We start from the raw sequence: 19,754 nt of genomic DNA on the forward strand, positions 1-19,754 counted from the left end.
GGTTTGATGTAGCTCTCCGCACTATTCCATCCTGCGCAAGCGTCTTCATCTCCGAATAACTACTGCAACCAGCATCCGTAGGAGCCTGCTTACTGTACTGAGTTCGTTCAGTCTATAATTGTCATTCCGATCACTTCCCTCCTGCTTAATTGGTAATACCTTGACGAGGTGTACTATCAAAGGAGCCTTTCTTTTGCCTAAGTTGGACCACTAATTTCTGTTCTTCCTTATTGTAATCAGCATTCAGCACCTCCTCTTTAGTTGCACAGCCTACCCATGTAATCTTCAGCACTCTTTTCTACTACCACATCTGAAAAGCTTCTATTCTCATCTTGTCTGAACTGCTTTTCGTCCACGTTTCTCTTTCATACAAGGCTACACTCCAGGCAAATACCATCAGAAAAAACTTCCTAACTCTTAAATTTATATTTCATATCATAAAATTCCTCTTCTTCAGAAGCGCTTTTCTTGTCCTTACCGGTCTACGTTTTGTATCCGCTCTGCTTCAACCATGATCAGTTATTTTACTGCCCTCATAGGAAAACTCATCTGCTATTCTTACTGTCTCATTTCCTAATGTAGTGCCTTCAGCATCGCCCGATTTAATTCGACTGCGTTCCATTACTCTTGTTTTGCTTTCGTTGATTTTCATCTTAATATGCAGCTTTCAAGATGCTCGGCATTTCTTGTAATTGCTGTTCAAATGCTTTTCTGCTTCTGAGAGAATTTCGGTGTCACGTTTATATTTTTTCTCCTTGAGCTTTAATTACCTCTCCAAATTTTCTTTGGTTTACTTTACTGCATACACACTGTACAGATCGAATAATATAGCGGGGTAGGCTACAACCATGTGTCACTTGCTTCTCAACCACAGCGTTTCTTTTGCGACTTTCGACTCTTATATCTGCCGTCTGGTATCTGTAAAAGACGTAAATAATATGTGGCTCTAGCTGTTTTACTCCTGCTGCCCCAAGAATTTCGATGAGAGTATTCCAGTCAACGTTAGCAAACGCTTTCTCTAAGTCTACAAATGCTATAAACGTGTGTTTACCTGTCCTTAATTAGCTACTAAGAGCTGTCGTAGGGTCGATACTGCCTCGCTTGTTCCTACAAGCTACATTTTTTCGGAACCCGAACTAATCTTCCCCGAAGTCAGCTTCTACCAGTTGTTTCAATATTCTGTAAATAATTTGTGTCATTATTTCACAACCATGGTTTATTATACTGATAGTTCGGTACTATTCACTTCCGTCTTCCTCTGTAGTATGTAATTTACACATTCTTCATGTCGTCTGTTGGTATTTCTCCTAACTCACATCTTGCACACCAGATGGAATAGTTTTTCTTTGGCTGTCTCTCCCAAGAATATCAGTAGTTCTGATGGAATGTCGTCTGCTCTAGGGTGTCGTTACGAATTAGGCCTTTTCGGGCTGTGTCAAATTCTCCTCGCAGTATCAAAGGTCTTATCTCATCATCTGCTTTCTCTTCCCTAGTTCTTAATCCATAATATAGCCTTCATTTCCACTGTACAGCCCCTATACACATTCATCCTCCTTTCAGCTTTCTTTGTTTAATACTTACGTTCCATATGGCCTATTGATATTTATACACTTGTCTTTTCTCCTAAGGTTTCTTTCCTTTTTCTATTACTAGTAGTTATCTTTCGCCTTGTTAAAAATACTTCAATTACTTTGCATTTGTCTTAAAATCAGCAATGCTTGCACATTCTGCACTTTCTGTTAATGTCATTCTTTGAATGTCGGTATCCCATTTTGCGTGCTGCATTTGCTGCATTTTTATATTTTCTCGTTCATCAGTGAAATTCAATAACTGATGTGATATTCAAGAATTTCTTTAGGCCTTACCTTTTTGCGTATTTGAAACCCTGTTGCTTCCAGTACATCCCTCATCTTATACTGAATTCCTTTCTCCTGTTTCAGTCAGTCACTGGCTGCTCCCTTTCAAACCCTTTAAATTCAACCAGGTCCCATCTCCTTAATTTCCTACCTTTCTGTACTTAGTTCCGACTTAATCTACAATTTACAAACAACAAACTGTGGTCAGAGACCGCTACAGCCCCTGCAAATATCTCATAGTTTAAAATCTGCTTCCGAATTCTGCGGCTTAGCATTAAATAATCAACTTTTCATGTTCCGTAAGTCCAGTTTTAGCAATGATTAAATTATGCTTTGTGTAACATTCTGCCAGGTACACTGTGCTCTTCTCTTCTCCTTCTCTTTCTCTAGGTTTTCCTGTGTCGAATTCCTGTCACGCATTACAATAACCCTTCACACTTATTCACGTGAATAATTTGTTTTGTCTCATCATACATTCTTTCAATCTCTTCATCATCTACTATGCGAGTTGCCATATAAATTTGTACTACTGCGGCGGGTGCTGGCTTCGTTTCTGTCTTGGCTACGATAATGCGTTAACCACGACTTATGATACCTTACCCATAATCCTACTCTCATTCCTACTCCTACTTTGTCCCTATTTCAATTTGTATTTATAGCCCTGTACAAGAAGTCCTCTTCCTCCTGCAAATTCCCTCCACATCTGATTTCAACCTACCTGCCTGATTAAGGGATCTAACACTCCATGTTCGGACCCATAGATTGACAGTTTTGTTTTTACTGCTGACGACGTCATGCCCAGTTGTGCCCGCCCTGAGATCCCAGTGGGATACTATTTTAACTCTGGGGTATTTTACCCAAGAGGATGCCATAATCCTTGAACCATACAGTAGAACGGTATGCCCCTTACTTTCAGACATTCGCAGTAGTAGCACAGGAATGCCATGTTGTTTGACGTTACAAGATCAAATCAGTCAATCACCCAGATTGTTGCCCTTGCAACTATCCAGATGGTTACTGCCTCCATTCAGAAACTACATGGTTGTCTGGTCTGACCACAGGTATCCGTCTATTGTGTTTGTACCCACGGTGCAACTGTCTGTATCGTTGAGGCACGCAAGCCACCCCACCTCTGCAAGGTCTGTGGCTCGTGGATGGAGAATATCAAACTAAATTACTATTATCGATATGGTAAGAACAGGAATATACAGTTCAGTATACTTCCATATTAAAATATGACCTTCCTGTAACTTTAAATTTACTTTAATCGACCTGTTTACATTCTAGAAGAAATTTCGGTTTGGTTTGATATACTGTACATAAGCTATGACCATGCAGCAGTACAACACAAGCTAGAGCGGGTATTATGAACAACAAATTAATCAGCGTGGGATAATGAGTTTATCTCGAGCACCACATAATCCTGCACCAGTTGGTATTTCATTTTTCGTATCCTATTAGAAAATAAATTATCAAACCTTTTTTTATGTTTATAGAGTGAATCGGTGAATAGAAATTGGTATCAAGGGCGAGAATTGAGCCTAGGTCTCTAGCTTACTAGGAAAGTGCGTTAGCCACTAAGTCATCTTGGCACAGTGGAATTTGTCACGGTACAGATTACCCAGGTACACCTCCCTCCTCGATCGAAATTCTCACTGCTATCCCAGTCAACTTTAAATTCTTCCTTACACACGAACAGAATTGCCAAGACTCTCAATGTTCTCGAATAGCACCTCAGCATTAAATGTAAATGGGGGATCCAGCCTGAAATTCAGGTGCAGATACATATTCAAATGAAATGGCACAATTTTAGAGACTTTACTGGTCTCACACAGATACGATTTTATGCATATAAACTGAAGTGGCGACTGAAAATTTGTACCTAGGCTGGGAATCGAGCCCCGTCTCGTGCTCACTAGGAAAGTGTATAAGGGGGAATTTAAAGTAGACTGGGGCGCCAGTGAGAATCTGGATCGAGGAGGGCGGCGTGCCACGGCAATCCATGCAGTTGTGTGAACCGTTGTGCCACGGTAGCTTTGTGCCTAACTGGCGAACGGTTTGGGGGTGTGTGCATGCACCCTTTTTACTGTCGTCAGTGTTTGCACTCTGGCACGTTTTAGTCTATGGCAACTTCCCGACTAATAGTCGACTTTATCGCATAGGACTGGCCACCTCCCCATTCTGCCCTGACTGTCAGCTCGAAGAGACCGACGAGCACCGTCTTACGTGCCCCCCTGAAACGAAACGTATGGCTCCTCATCCAACGAAACCTCTGTGCCCCGCCAACGACGATAACCCCAGATTTCTTGTTGTTGCCCCAGACATTTCCCTACCCTGTTGCTACGCACCATACATTCATTTGGTTTCGAGGACAGGCTTTAGAATGCCTCTTTCGGAGTGGTTAGCATTCAGACTTCTGGTACAAAGTTATGAGTGCGCATAGCACTCTTACTCGAAAACCATCTTACCGACAAACTTTTGCCGGTTATCGCCGCTGCGTCTTCCTTGATCCCCCCCTCAAAGTCGGGGTGTGCCATGCCTACCCGTCACATGATGCAACACCCTTATCCACGTTCTCATACAGTTACCAAAACAAAAACAAAAACAAAACAAAAAGCCAAAACAAAAAACAGAATATATTATATTTTGTTGTATTTAATGTTTTTTCTAATATTTTTTGTTTAAGTAACAATCATTTGTATATGTTTAAATAGTACCTTGAAGAACTGTTGCATTGTGTATATGTATGTACTATTAGTTTATTCAATAACGATTATTGAAAAAAAAACAGAATATGTTATATTTTGTTGTATTTAATGTTTTTCTAATACTTTTTGCTTAACTAACATCATTTGTGTACGTTTAAATGGTACCTTGAAGAACTGTTGCATTGTATATATACTGTTAGTTTGTTCAATAAAGATCACTGAAAAAAAGTGCCTAAAGCACCTGCCTTCAAAGCAGATTCCCCGCACTCGTACAAATTTTCACTCGCAGCTTCAGACTATGTACACAGAATCATATCTGTATGAGACAAGCAAAATCTGTGAAATTCCCTTTCATATTTATAAATACCAAATACGTTTCCGGCACCGAGGTCGCTAGAACCTCGTTCGTGCCGCAGTAACGTAACAGGCTGCTAGAGAAGTGAAAAAACGAACAAAAACAAAGAGAAGAAAAGGATATCAGTAGCGCTGCTTTATTTTTTCTAGATGGCAGTCGGAACTTTATGACTGCCCCTCGTATTTCTCACAGGCATACTGTTTTATAAATATACATTTCTGTTAGTTCATCGCCAATACTGTTCTCGACTATGTCTGGTATTTTGCTGAAATTACGATTTTTACAGCCGCAGAAGTACAGCGCCGACTAACAGCGTCAAAGACGACAGTAAGCGCTCGAAAAGGAAGCGAGTGAGAAGAGCGACTGCGGTGTTTCCGGCGCTCCGTGTGTGACGAGGAGATCAAGTGGGCCAGGCGGTTGGGAGCATCGAGTGGGAGCGCCTGTTTGCATTCTGGCCACGCCTCACCCGGAGAAAACTCGCGAGTCAACAGATGCCGGCACGCACCGGCGCTCACTACCGCCGCCCGCTGACACATTTCGGCACAGGGGCGCTGCCGGTACCAGGGGGCGCTGGAGGATCGCCTTGACGTCTCTTGAAGCAGTCCGCTGTACTCTGTTGCCAGTGGGAAAGATGCCGTGCACATAGGTCGAATCACAGAAAACCGGCTTACACGTATGTAAGGGCTCCTCAACCAGTGGGAGGTACCAATATGAAATGTGTCTATAAATTCTCTGGTCTTCGGTACCATTCCCTGTTGTGTGCCATATGGTAACAATGTAGAGATTTAGTCACACACTGAAATATACGTCATAATGTAACTTGCTTGTAAAGCTTCTTACAGATCTACTTCCCCCATCTACGAACATTTCATTAATTCAGATTAAAGAATGATAAATTGAAGTACAATTTTACTTGCGTGCGTCATAAGAATCCTTTTTCACATAATACACTGATGTTGTTCATCTACTTGGTCGTTCTCCAGTCACACTTAGTCTTTCGCAGAGGGCGCATACAATCACTTGATGATTATTTCTCCATCTTTATGTTCTCATATACCACGTTCACTGCGAGTTCTAATGTCTCTAATTTTTCGTGATAATGATTTCTCCCTGTGTGGGCGGGAGTCAACAAAATATTTTGATTTTGCAGGAGAAATATGGTGATCGAAATTTCGAGTTAATATCGCACCTCATCCGAAATTGTCCTTGTTTTAATGATTTCGCTACGATAAAAATGAGGTGTTCTTCTCTGAACTTTTTCGACATTCTTCATCAATCTTATCAGGTAGGGGCCCCATACCAAACTGCAATATTCCGTAGTAGAGATGTGCTCCTTCTATTCTTAGCATTGTCCTTCCTCTTACTGTAACAAGCCTAGAAGAATCATATAAATGAGTCGAAAGCAATCATGTTAGAATATTTATCTTAAAGTTTCAGAATACTTCGTTCCTAGAGGTACGACCCTTTTCTCTAAAAGGTTCCGGTTGGGATTTCTTTTCAATCTAAATTCGTAACTTAAGCGTAGACGCAGCTTCTGTTAATTCACTAATTTATTCCTTCGAAAAACATTCTTCTATATCCAAACAGTATGAAATTTCTGAAAATCTCGAAGAGTTCACAGAAATTATAAATAATTTGAATTCAAGGCAGCTCTTTCCTACTCTCCAGAAAACTAGTATTTTCAGATTGTGTATTACTTTTAGACACGTGAGTTTTTTGATAATGTCTAAAATATTTTATTTTACTATTTTAAAGTATTTTTACAAAAAATACTTATAATCACATTCCAACAGTTTTACATCAAATTAAGCAAATTAAACTTATTTTGTTTTACGAATACTAATTGGTCTTAACAGTTTCCAAAATTACAGAAACGATAGTGGTGAAATAACATTACGTCCATGGTCAAATAAGTAAGTTTCGAAAAATGTTAAAAATGATGAGATCATTTCTGAAAAATACAAATTACATGTATGAAATATTAGCAAAATACAAGCAGAAGGGCTCATAATTATTATTATGTTCGTTTCTAAGGCCTCTAAATTTACTGAAAGAATTTCCAGGATCTCAATTGATAAAAAGAGTTTTAAACAGTGTAATGTTAAATTATTATTGAAATATTCATAGTGAAAGATTATATCAGTATAATTTAGATTCTTTTGATTCCATGGTCGTAATCTCTGTCTAAATAATAGCAAACATGTTGAGATACGTAAATGATGGGTATCGGAGCAGTCAGAAACCACGTACGACTTCAGTACAGCTGACGTGCACTTATCAGCCAGAACATTGCGAGAGTCCACCTAATAGCCGATATGTCCACCTTTGGCACTGACGACAGGGGCGACGCGTCATGGTATGGAACCAACGATGCCTCGGTAGGTAGCTGGAAGGAGCTGGCACCACACCTCACACAAAAGTCTCCTAATTTCCGTAAATTCCGGGCAGGTAGGCCATGAGTTCTGACACCACGTTCAGTCACATCCCAGATTGTTCTATCGGGTTCAGATCTGGGGAGTTGGGGGGCCAGAACAGCAGTCATAACTCGCCTCTCTGTTCTTGGAACCATTCCCTCACACTCCTGGCTTTGTGTCACGGAGAATTATCTTGTTAAAAATGTCACTGCCCTTGGGAAACATGATCGTCATGACAGGGGGTACGTGGTCTGCATCTAGTGTACGATACTCCTTGGCCGTCATGGTGCCTTGCACGAACTCCACTGAACCCATGGATGTCCACGTGACTGTTTCCCAGAGCATAATGGAGCCTCCGGCAGCTTGTCTCCATCCTGCAGTACAGGTGTCAGTGAGCTGTTCTCCTGGAAGATGACAGATTCGCGCACTCCCATTGGCATGATGATGCAACGCTCTGCCACTGGACCAAAGTGTAGTGTCGATGGTCACGTGCCTTTCCAGTCGTAGTTGTCGATGTTGTGATGTTAACATTAGTAGATTTATGGGTCATCAGATATGGAGGCCCATAGTTAGTATTGTTCAGTGCACTGTGTGTGCCACCACAGTTCGCCGCTTGAACTGTTTTACCAGTCTGCTCACTCTACATCCCACCAGGTGACGGTGCTATCGTCTGAACCGTTTATATCGATAGTAGGTCAGTAGTCATAATGTTCTGTCTGATCAGTGGACTTCTACGTATTAGATCTCAGAAATATAAGAAAGCTACACTTTTGCGATCAAATAAAGATGCTACAATGTCCCTTTCCGGTTCAAGCTGTCATGAAGTGTTCACAGGGTCGTCTGAATAAATAACGTATTAATGTCATGGGAAAAAGTAAAGACCTACCAAAACGATAAAACGCAGTGTATACTAGCTTACGTAGACTCATCAACTGCCCGCATCTCGTGGTCGTGCGGTAGCGTTCTCGCTTCCCACGCACGGTTTCCCGGGTTCGATTCCCGGTGGGGTCAGGGATTTTCTCTGCCTCGTGATGGCTGGGTGTTGTGTGCTGTCCTTAGGTTAGTTAGGTTTAAGTAGTTCTAAGTTCTAGGGGACTGATGACCATAGATGTTAAGTCCCATAGTGCTCAGAGCCATTTGAACCATTTTGAACTCATCAACTGCCAGCATTCATGAAACAGCATTCTCATTGAACTGCTCGTCCCCCTGTTACGAAAACCGGAGCTGACTTGACGTATTCGAACACTGCAGAAGGTGATGTGTCACTGTTGCAGGAAGTGACTTCAGAACTTCCTCTTCTGCGTGACGAGTACAGTGCAGCAGCAGCCAGCAGGATGCAGTCCAGTAGAAATGCGTGTCAGACGACGTGTCTGCCAAGCGTCTTGGACTCCACTGCAGCATGGCACGCCGCTGCTTGTACGTCAGAGCGTGAAGAAGGTCTGATATAAATAATAGTCGTGGGCACGGCTGTATAGGATACGAACCACCATTCATCCTCTTATACGTCCAGGTTTCTCTCTAACCGAATGGATCAACCTTGGGGCACTAGTCAAGGAGCTAAAGGGAAGATACGCTGCACAGCCTTCACCAGTCTCGATGATGATAGCCGCAGTATGATACAGCAATATTTGGTTGACTCTTTCGGGAAACACATGTCAATACGAGTTACGTAAAAATCGCCTATATTTCATGTAAGAGTCCTAGGTGTGTACTATGATCGTGTTAAACATTTTCAACCGTTGTTGCAGCTCTAAAGGGTCTACTGTCGCCAGAAATTACTTATATTTTGTTTAATTGATTCCCATCTCACCTGTGTGCTACCATATTGCGATTAACTTCCGTGTTAGCTCGTGATAGCATCTGTATTATTCCAGTGTTTAGCAGAGGAGCGCTTTTCTGTGTCTTCTTGCATTAGTACGAAGTTCTTTGATGAAATGGACACTTTCAAGGTGGAATTTTTGCATAAAGTTGGAGTGCTCTCGGCTGTCTACACGTCTTAGCAACAGTGGAGTTGTAAGGGTACAGAGTCACTGCATGAGTGCAAACGTGATGCTGGCGTGTCAGTTTTGCACTGAAACTAAGACTGCTTATGTATTGTCAGTTATATATCTACTCCGTACGTGAGCCTAACAGGCAGGGCAGGAGCAGGAGAAGGCAGAGCAGAGGAAGAAAATCACGTGCACAAAATGACCTGTGACATCTGCCACCAGTAATCAAACTCGTGTTGGTTAGAGTCGCTTCTTTAGCATGCGACGTAGCGCGTCGACCTCGCGCGCAATCGCCGGGAGAGAAGAGCCTCGAGGTGAGGGAAGACGGAGACACGCTAGAGTAGGCGGCGGCGAGAGCGCAGCCGTGACCCCCGGCGGTTGGCGTCTGCGAACGACGCGACCAGCCGCCGGCCTGCAGCCGCCAAGCAGCGGCCGGGCCACTTTCTCTCTCTGCCGGACATCCTCTTCAGGCACGGGCCGCGCAACTTGCACTTTCTCCGGCGTTCCTCTGTACACGCCTCGCCGCCTTTCTGATGAGTTGTTACCACAGCACTTACGTTGTTCAAACCAATAGTATCTCGGGCATTTCTTGGGCTCCGATTCGTGCCAGTCGGATGTAAGCATGACGCACGGGGTGTCTCGCTCCGTCCTGCAGAGTAGTGAGTGTCTGAGTCACTTGAAACTCTGCAAATTTCTAATAGCACTACACTGAAAGTGACATCCCCCAGATATAGGATGCTGCTACGTATATGTTACAGAAGGCAGCTGAGAACAGTCCTTCCCCTCACTCTGTTTCGAACCGCGGCTGCCGATGTTCTTTGTTATTGGACGTTTGAAAAACAGGGCCTGAGAAGTAGACCACTGCCAACCTTCGGTCTTAGGAGTTCATGGTGTCGCAGTTCCTTTATTTTTCATGTATGGCACCAGTGACAAAGAAAAAAGTTCTAGTAACACGTACACGCAAACAAAATATTCACATTTTAAGCAAAAAGGAGACGAAAAGAAGCCTGCCAACGGCAGTGTTTTTATCGAATAATAAGAAACGTGTATCGCTACGAAAAATCGCATATGGCTAGTTGCAGATTAAGAACCAATGTCAATAAATTATTGATTCTGCAGGTACACACGAATGGAGAATTCGATCGATTTTGTGTTGTCACGAGATATCACGCAGCCGCAGCCCTTTAAAAACTGCGCCACCGGTGCGGCATGGATAGTCGAAAAACTCAGCAGCGGCGCTGCCCAACGGCCATCGCGACACAGGCGCCACCGCGGGAACTTTGTGGGGAAGAGCTAGCGGCAGTGGAGTCTTGTTTTGGAGAGCGAGCTAGAAACAAGCAGCAAGCAGACACCAGTAAGAAACGGCCTATGGATTTGACTGCAAGGCGTGGCAACAGCGAAGAGACCACTGGCCACTTACTTGGCATCCACCGTGGCTGTTACATTTGCTTCAGGGCTATCTCCCGGGTCGTTTACGAAGCAGAACCCGGAGACAGCAAGCGTTCCTGTGTGTGTTGTAAGACAGGTCTGTTCCCTGCTGGTTGGATGTCTACAAATGTCTGTATGAACTGTGTGTAAGTCAACCTGATCAGCATGATCAGCATACGTTATATTACCAGTACTCGCTGAGTGACTTTCGTCCGCATCTCTGAAACGTTTGCCGCGCGGGATAGCCGCGCGGTTTAGGGCGTCTTGTCACGGACCGTGCGGCCTCTCCCCGTCGGAGGCTCGAGTCCTCCCTCGGGCATGGGTGTGTGTTGTCCATAGCGTAAGTTAGTTCAAGTTAGACATAGTAGTTTGTAAGCTTAGGGACCGACGACGTAAGTAGTTCGGTCCCATAAGATCTTACCACAAATTTACAATTTATTCTGGAATCCTTATATACAGGCTTATTATAATAAAACTTTCAAAATGCTGTAGAAATAAAGCCACTGGTCAGAATGACGTCAAAATTCAACGGAATGTTATCGGAGAAGAGGGAAAACACATGGCAGAAGAAAAAAGAATAGTGTGAAAATTGATCAATAGATGGCGATGTATGTGTCAGAATACGTAAATGAAAACACCTGCCATGCGCACGACCCACTGAAGATGGTATGAACACGCCGGGTAGACGGCTTTTCCTCCTATCGCGTCTGCGACCTTCGTCATGACTGTCTCAATGCAGTATCGCGCTGTGCTTGTAAAGCTGTACTGCAAGAATGATGACTGTGCACACGTCGCTGTGCGGAAGTTCCGGACAATGAAGGGTTTGAAAAAAGGCGTTGGTCCGATGACTGCCTTGGGTCTGGAGAAAATGATTCGGAAATTCTAAAACAGGGATCCTTTCGGTGTGCAACCTGGTAGAGGGAGGAAACGAATTGATTCGACGTCAGTGGAAGCAGTGGCCACATCAAAGCAAGAGGAGACGAGTGGTGGTGTGGAAACGTGTAGTGCACGGAGAATTGCCCGAACATTGGACATACCCGTGAACACGGTGCGTAAGATCTTACGAAACATCCTTCTTTGCTATCCATTCAAAATTACCTATATGCACGAGATGCTTCCTGTTGACCTGCCAGCAAGAGAGACCTTTGCTTTAGAATTTTTTGCTTGCATCGAAGAGGACATTGATTGGCCACTGAAGATTTTGTGGACGAAGCCCACTTCCATCTGACAGGATATGCCAATACACAGAATTGTCGAATATGGGGAACGGAAAATCCACAGGGAAATCAACTAGTACCACTTCATCCTGAAAATTTCACTGTGTGGTGCGGGTTCACGGCATCATTTATCATAGGGCCGTATTTTTTCGAACAGGCAGGTGCTTCCGGACCTGTTACCAGTGCCGTCACTGGTAAGCGCTTTGAGTGTCTGTTGCGCAACCACGTCATTCCAGCTCTCCAAAAGCATGGATGTGTGAATGAGATCATTTTTACGCGGTTTTTGACGCACCTCCGCACATTGCAAATCAAGTTAAGCAGTTGCTGAAGCGCCGTTTCGGAAATGCTTGAATTATCAGCCGCCATTTCCCTACAGTCTGGCCGTCCCGATCACCTGATCTTAATCCCTGTGACTTATGGCTGTGGAGCTATCTGTTGTGTTCAGTGTTCCAATTGCAAACTTAGCTGCACTGAAGGCACGCATTGCGCAACACATTTTGAACGTGACTCCGGAAACACTTCTGTGAGTTATGGAACATCCAGTTCCTCGATTTCAGCTTGTTGGAGAAAAAGGTGGACAGCATGTTGAACGTGTTTTGCGCCAGTCACACGGAAATTAATAGTCTCTTTTGATTTTGAGTCATGCTTTTCATGCGGTTTTTGGGCTCAGAATAGTTACAAACCGACGTGATTGATACCTCTTATGTGGTTTTTGGCCTCAGGACAATTAAAGGCCAATGTGATTGATGCTTTTTATGCGGTTTTTGGCCTCAGAATAGTTAAAAACCGACGTGATTGATGCTTTTTATGCGGTTTTTGGCCTCAGGGCAGTTAAAAACTGATATTTCCCATCCGATGTGATATGACCTTGCCGTGGTGGATGGGCTTACGTAACTAATAGTATCACATCTGTACACTCATGCACACTGAGTAGTACAGTTTGTTTAAGGTCAAACGTACACCTTAGGCATTGTTGTATGATTCATTGTTGTAGTCGACCACTGTCAAATTATGATAATTACAGCGCCATCTATTGCTACATTTTGTAACTATTTATTTTCCTTCAGTCACACGTTTTCCCCCTTCTCCGATAATATTCAGTTGCAATTTGACGTCATTCTGACCAGTGGTGTTATTTTTACAGCGGTCTGAATGTTTAATTTTAATTATAATCACCCTGCATATTTTAAAGCTGTCAGATTTCTGTTTGGTTATCCCATTTCAATGTGACGTCATCTGAGCTTCATTTCTATTTCTGTAACGAATCCGCTCCTTCTTTAATACGTTCTTCCTTTTAAGATTTAATGTAGTATTTGCACCTTTGCACAATGGTTTTCGCGTTTGACAAAAAATTAATGACAATTTGTGAACAAGTTAAAAAACAACTTCGTAAAATAAATTCTTTACAGTGCTCTTAATTTTAACTGCGAAGCAACACTGTTGTTCCCTGTACGATAACTTCCAATTTAATGTTTTGTTACTCTACTTCTGGGGCGTCTTGTAGCATTTGTAATTTTTTTTATCTCCTACAGGGCTGTCCCTTGATTTCATGTTGAACTAGTTCTTCTTCTAGAAGATGTAGCTCCCATAAAATATGGTTAAAAGGTACAGTAGATATGTGCAAATAAATGTTGAGAGCGTGTTTAAATAAAATAAAAATAATTTTAGCAAGGGGCAACAACCACTCCCAGCTCAAACCAGTCCTACTATTCCGCCTAACGGTATAGATATTATTTCAGAAATATCAGTACGCTTAAGGGGTAAGACAGCTTAACACTTTTACGTTTGCGCATTTGTTGTTAGCAGTGGACAATTCACTCAAGATTTTAGCCCGTTTGAGTCTGCAGTAAATGTTAGCTAACACCCACATTGGACATAATTGATATAAATTACGATTATTAATAATAAAACAACAACACTGAGGGGTATCTGCAATCAATAACAATTATGTAGCGTCAAAGATGCTTAGGGCAGGGACAGGCAGATGGCGGCTGCCGACCATGACAGTCACTGATGGTCGTCATTTAAGTGCAGAGGCAAAGTGTCCTTTAACCTTTTAGTATATCCTGAAATGTCATACGTCAGACCTAACAGCGAAGTGTTTCTCATGAAGTCCAGCATCGGAATCCCATATTAGCAACGATTCTGCCCAGGTATCTACAAACTTTTCTATGGGTGAATCCATAAATTTGATTGGCGACCTCTGCATCTACATTTGGTGCTCCACTGCGGAGTGCACAGCAGAGGGTACTTCCAGTTGTACCGCATTCTTCTCGTGCCATTCTCGTAGGGAGACTACTGCTAGATTTCTCAAAACTGTTTCTTGAAACTCTGGGGACTTACGTGGCGTGGTTGACGATCAGGTTCTTTATCTTGGCGATCGGATTCCTTGGTAACAATTGTGGTAGCCGTTCGTTACATCTTTTCGTGCCTTAAACGGTACAATCAGTCTGTGAGAATTTTATTATCTGAGAGCATAGCTATGTTATCGTGAGTTGCATTCAATGTCTTTCTGTTATCTGAAAGCTCTGCGTGCTGATAAAACGCCAGTTTTTCGACTCTCTTTCAAACGATCATTTGGGGTGGGCAAATTTTATTAAAATCCTTTTTTAAATACATGCCATTTGAAAACCCCCAATTAATGTAAGAACACAAGCAAAAATATTTGGCATTAGCAGACTGAGGAACTTTATGAGCTGGACACAGCGTAGAGCTTCTATTAAAATCTTTCATTAAGGCACAGTATGAGATACAGGTACCACTAAAACACATGTTGCAAAGAAAAACACATCAGTCAGCAACAAACATTTAATCAGAACATCAACTAACACTTGTAATCCCAGTAAATAAAAACAACCAATAGGCAATATTACAAAACGCTAAATCAGAGAAATATTACTCGAACTCTTTAAGTAGAATGTAAAGAACAAAGTTGTATAAGATATTGTATAAATAAGATTCAAACAAAAACGCAGGCAGGAGTTCAACTAAAACAGCAACCCATAAAATTAAGCCTGATAACAACATATATCACACGAAGCAAACTAATACTCACTAATAAGAAACTGAGCTCAAATCCTATGACAGGAAAGAAACTTTTAACCATGAAACATAGCCAAGAGGGAACCGATAAACTCTTTGAATTAAATCGGAATTAAGTGAAACCTAAAACACATAATGTGAAGAATCTTACAGCATAGTTCACAGCTCATACAGCCTTCACACATCATTAGTGACCAAAGAAGTCCAATAAGCTCCGTAATCCCACTTTGCCCGTTATTTCTGTCGACACAGAAAACAGATCAAGCTATAGGGCCGTCTCCCACCAAATCCAAGCACAGTGCTTCTCTGAGACGTAAGTTGGTATAACAGACTATCACACAGACGTTCCGAACGGTATTCAACCTAGGAAAATACTCGAAAGGTCCATTCCCAACATGACTGCCAGCACTTGTCCTTGGATGACCATCTTGCAGGTATCGGTGGTAAACGATTAAGTTGGCACAGTTCTAACATTCTGTGTGGTGTCTGTTTGTTCTATATCGTGTCTCCCTGCCACTTTAGCGCCACGACGTTCTGAACGTGTTTTTAGCGAATTGACCAGTTTGAACCTGGGACCTGTTGCTGGTAAGGAGACGCCAGACCACACATGATATGTAGAATTCAGAAGAGTTCAGTGAGACTAGCTATGATATAACCAAATACTTAATGATTTCAGCGTCAGATCCACTGCACTCCCTAAAAAGGAATCTTAATACTAACTACATTTAGTGGAAGTGGTTCAAGGCTTTCCTATTTTTAGTTAGCTGGTAAAGTAACGTCGAAAAAGCAGTTAAGTTTACGACTGGAGATTTTATTCTACTCACAAAACATTGTTTATAAATTGCACTATTGATAAAAGGAAATGTTTTAATACAAGATGGTAAAAACCAACTGTGTTCAACAAAAATGTGAACGAATATTCCCTGAGTGAGTTTCCAAGTTCTACAATGGATCAAAGGATGACCTATGCCATATCACATCTATAATCTAGGTTTAAATTAAGTTTCACAAGATAGAAAACTATCAAAATGGTCTACAGTGACCCTCAATTATCTTTAATTACTTATCTAACTTCTCGTAAATTACAGTGGCTGATGTGGCTTCTCAATAACTATATAGAGAAAAATCATCGCGTTTCAGATTTTTACTTCAAGTGGCAAATGTGAACACCATGAGCTTTAATTGACGATCGACACTAGTATTACGCAAAAAGGGGGTGTAATAGATGAGACTTCTGCAGTTCTGAGTGAAGCTTTATGTGCTGTTATGCAGCATCGCGTGCGTTCATTACCTTGTCGGTATTCGTCAGGGGGCGGCGGGCAGCACAGCTCCGCTCACCTCGCCGTCTCGGAAGCAACTCTTCTCCTAACTTCTCCTTACTACAATTTACCGAAGTTGGTTTAAAAAAACTATCTGGCTGTGTTTTCATCTGACCAATCAGGGTCCCAATGTTAACCTTAAGCTCTGCCTACAAAAATTCTGTCTATCAAATGAGAAACGTTATACTTTTCGTGCTGGGGCAATGTTTTTAAGGTTTGCAACGTAACAGAGACGCGAAAAAGTCTCACGCTAAAACTTGCACCTGGTGTGGTCCTTTTTGTGTTATCGTAAGATCTATATTGTTCTTCTGGATGGCTCTAGCTTTTAACATGGGCTGGGGGGTGGTCCTGATGTAACAGAGACGCAAAAACGTCTCACGCTAAAACTTGCGGATGGGGTGTGGTCCTAGCGGTTAGCTGGCGACGTGGGTGTCCGTCCCTTATCGTAGGGCCTTCCAGCTTAACGCGGTTCTGCTCTCGGTTTCTGTTCTCGTTTCTCCCCTCGGAACTGCGTCTGTCTCACGGTGGGAAGGTATGACATGCATTTAGGCATTCTTGTGTTGGTCTGTGGTATTCCATTTGCTCACTCGTTACTCGTATTACTTTGGTTAATTTAATGTCACGATTTATTCGGAGCTATGTGACATACTACTGGATTTGCTTATCATGTCAGGGTTTTCATGGAAGGTGTTGGAGTTGCCTGACACCTTACCCAGTGCAGAAGCCGCATGACCCCTGTTGGATGAAGAGAAGTCCGTTACTTGGCCACAGAGGCAAAGATATTACATGGCAGTTTCGATATCACGTCGAAGCGTCGCACGGCTGAATTACGTTTGCTGCAGCTCAGTAACATAAAACGGATGCTAGTCCGGTCTACTTGGGGACCAGTTGAATTTCGCATCATTCTATGGGCTTGTAGTAGCTAATCCACACTCAACTCTCTCTCTATGATCAATTTATGCATGCCAAGTGATTGACTGTAGCCGATAAGAGTTATGCAATTCAGAATAGCTATCTGACCACTGCTAGATACTTAGCGCCAAAAACGGATCTAAGCAGGAAGAAGAAAACGCTAATATACAAGGGACAGCCAAATGAAAATGTAACAGACGGAAAAGTAAACTGTTTACTATTTGAAAAGTAATCAACATGGCTGTTAATACATTTATCCCAATGTGAGGCAAGCAGTCAATATATTCATACAAAAATGTTGGCAGCTGTTTATATAAAGTGCTTTACCGCAATCGTTTGCCGGCCGGAGTGGCCGTGCGGTTTTAGGCGCTACAGTCTGGAGCTGAGCGCCCGTTACGGTCGCAGGTTCGAATCCTGCCTCGGGCATGGATGTGTATGATGTCCTTAGGTTACTTAGGTTTAATTAGTTCTAAGTTCTAGGCGACTGATGACCTCATAGTTCTCAGGGCCATTTGAACTATTTGAACCACAATCGTTTACTGTCAATAATAGTCAAAAAATACATGTTGCATTTTAGGTATCATCGCAGTTTTGTATGATAAAAATGGTGCAATGGTGGTAGTTACATAAAACATCGATCTCTAATTATCTTTTCGTTTGATGGCTTCAGTGGCCCATGAATTGATATTCCGGTTTGCAAAAGTTTTTGATTACTGGTGCGGGTTTCGATGAGTAAAAGGAATGAACACTAATTTCTTTGCTGGTGTTGATTTATTTCAGCGTTTCTTTTCTTGAGTCCAAACATACTACTTCCATTCATAAGGAAGTTTGACGTCCTTGGCTGCTCGCATTACAAACTTCTCTATTACTTGTTGTACTTTTCATCAAATAGTTTTTCAAATTAGACTCATATCTTTAATACACGACATAAAGCCACAAACCAGAGACGAAAAATAAGTGAGTGAAGCCATAACCATACAAAAATGTAACACATACTCAACTCTAGTAAACATTTACGACCAGAGACTCTGATAATGAAGAGATAATTTTCAAAAGAGTTACACTGATCTGTCCTGTGACATTAATTTTAGAAATATTGAGGTTCATGCATTATTGTAAAATATAAGTCGCATTAACGTTAGTGATTATTTTTATCCGGTTTTGTGTAAGTTAAATGTAAAAATACATGGATAACTAGTTTTCCAGATACACGTATTTTTCTATAAAAAGCATACCGAACACTTTCATAACTAGCCAATGGGATAAACAAATACATAGAAGTAATGGTTTAATACAAAGAAAAACAGATCCCCAGGACATACTGAGATTTACGCAAATATCGACAAAAAGTGGCATAAAAGGCTTCATTGACAGTGAGACCGGCATCGGTAGAGTCAATTTGGAATCGAGGAAATTACTCAAAGGTTGTACCCAGCCGTACACTTCTTCGTCCGAAACAAATCGACAGCCACGGATGTCTTTCTCCAGGCTCAAAAAATTTGGAAATAGTTTGGGGAGAGATCAGGACTGTATGGAGAATCGGTAAGAGCTTTCGAACGGAACTTCTGCGCTATCCTCGAAACAACTCTGGCAACTTGTGGACGGGTATTATCCTGCCGTTCGTTAACATTCCTGGGCGTTGGGACTTGATGGCACACTTCAGTATCTGCAAAGTGTACGTGGATTGCTGTGCTGTATCTGTGGCGCCTTGTTCGAGGAAGTCAATGAGCGGCAGGCCTCCGCTATCAAAGAAAAAGGTTCTCATGACTTTCTCGGACCTGGCGTGTCTGTTGTTTCGACTACGATGCAGAAGTTTCGTTGCGAAGTCCCGATTGTTCTGCACGCATTTTTAGAGCCCTGATGAAAGACGTTGGTGATTATACACCACACAGCGATAAGGTACTTTCTGGGTGATACTGCTGGGATGTTGTTCTCCAACACTGAAGTGGTGACGTTTCTTTCTCATTGTGGTCCACCTACCGGTTATCATCATCCAAGTTACATGATAGTCATCTATGCCTTCCTCATATTCATCGTGTTATTTGACACTGGTAGTAACACTTTTATTCGAACAAAGATATTCATGACTTTGAAATAATGCGGTGAGCCCATGGAGTTGCTTGACTTTGGCGGTATTGCATTTTGCTCGTGTTGTATGTTGCTGTCACAAAGATGGTCAGAACAGTCTCTGCCGACGTCACACTTGCATTTTTCCGTTAGTCTGAGCACTTTGAGCTCTATTTATCAAAGAGTGTTTTCTCGAAAACGTTTTTGCGTAGCGATTTCCAGATCTGAAGTAATAATATTTCGTGCCACATTTAGAAGATTGCTTAACAACTTTGTATAAAATAAATCCAAGCAAATTAACAATCAATATGTAAAAACGTCTTTTAAATTATCATGCCTTATACGAACTGGAGTACGTGACGAAGACGATTTGAGAGACGGAAATGGCTAGGAACTAAGATCAAATGTAGCAACACATAAAAGCCACAGTATCAGATATCTTCTTTAA

This window comes from Schistocerca nitens, chromosome 4, assembly GCF_023898315.1.
Source record: "Schistocerca nitens isolate TAMUIC-IGC-003100 chromosome 4, iqSchNite1.1, whole genome shotgun sequence".
In the NCBI taxonomy this organism is placed as follows: domain Eukaryota; kingdom Metazoa; phylum Arthropoda; class Insecta; order Orthoptera; family Acrididae; genus Schistocerca; species Schistocerca nitens.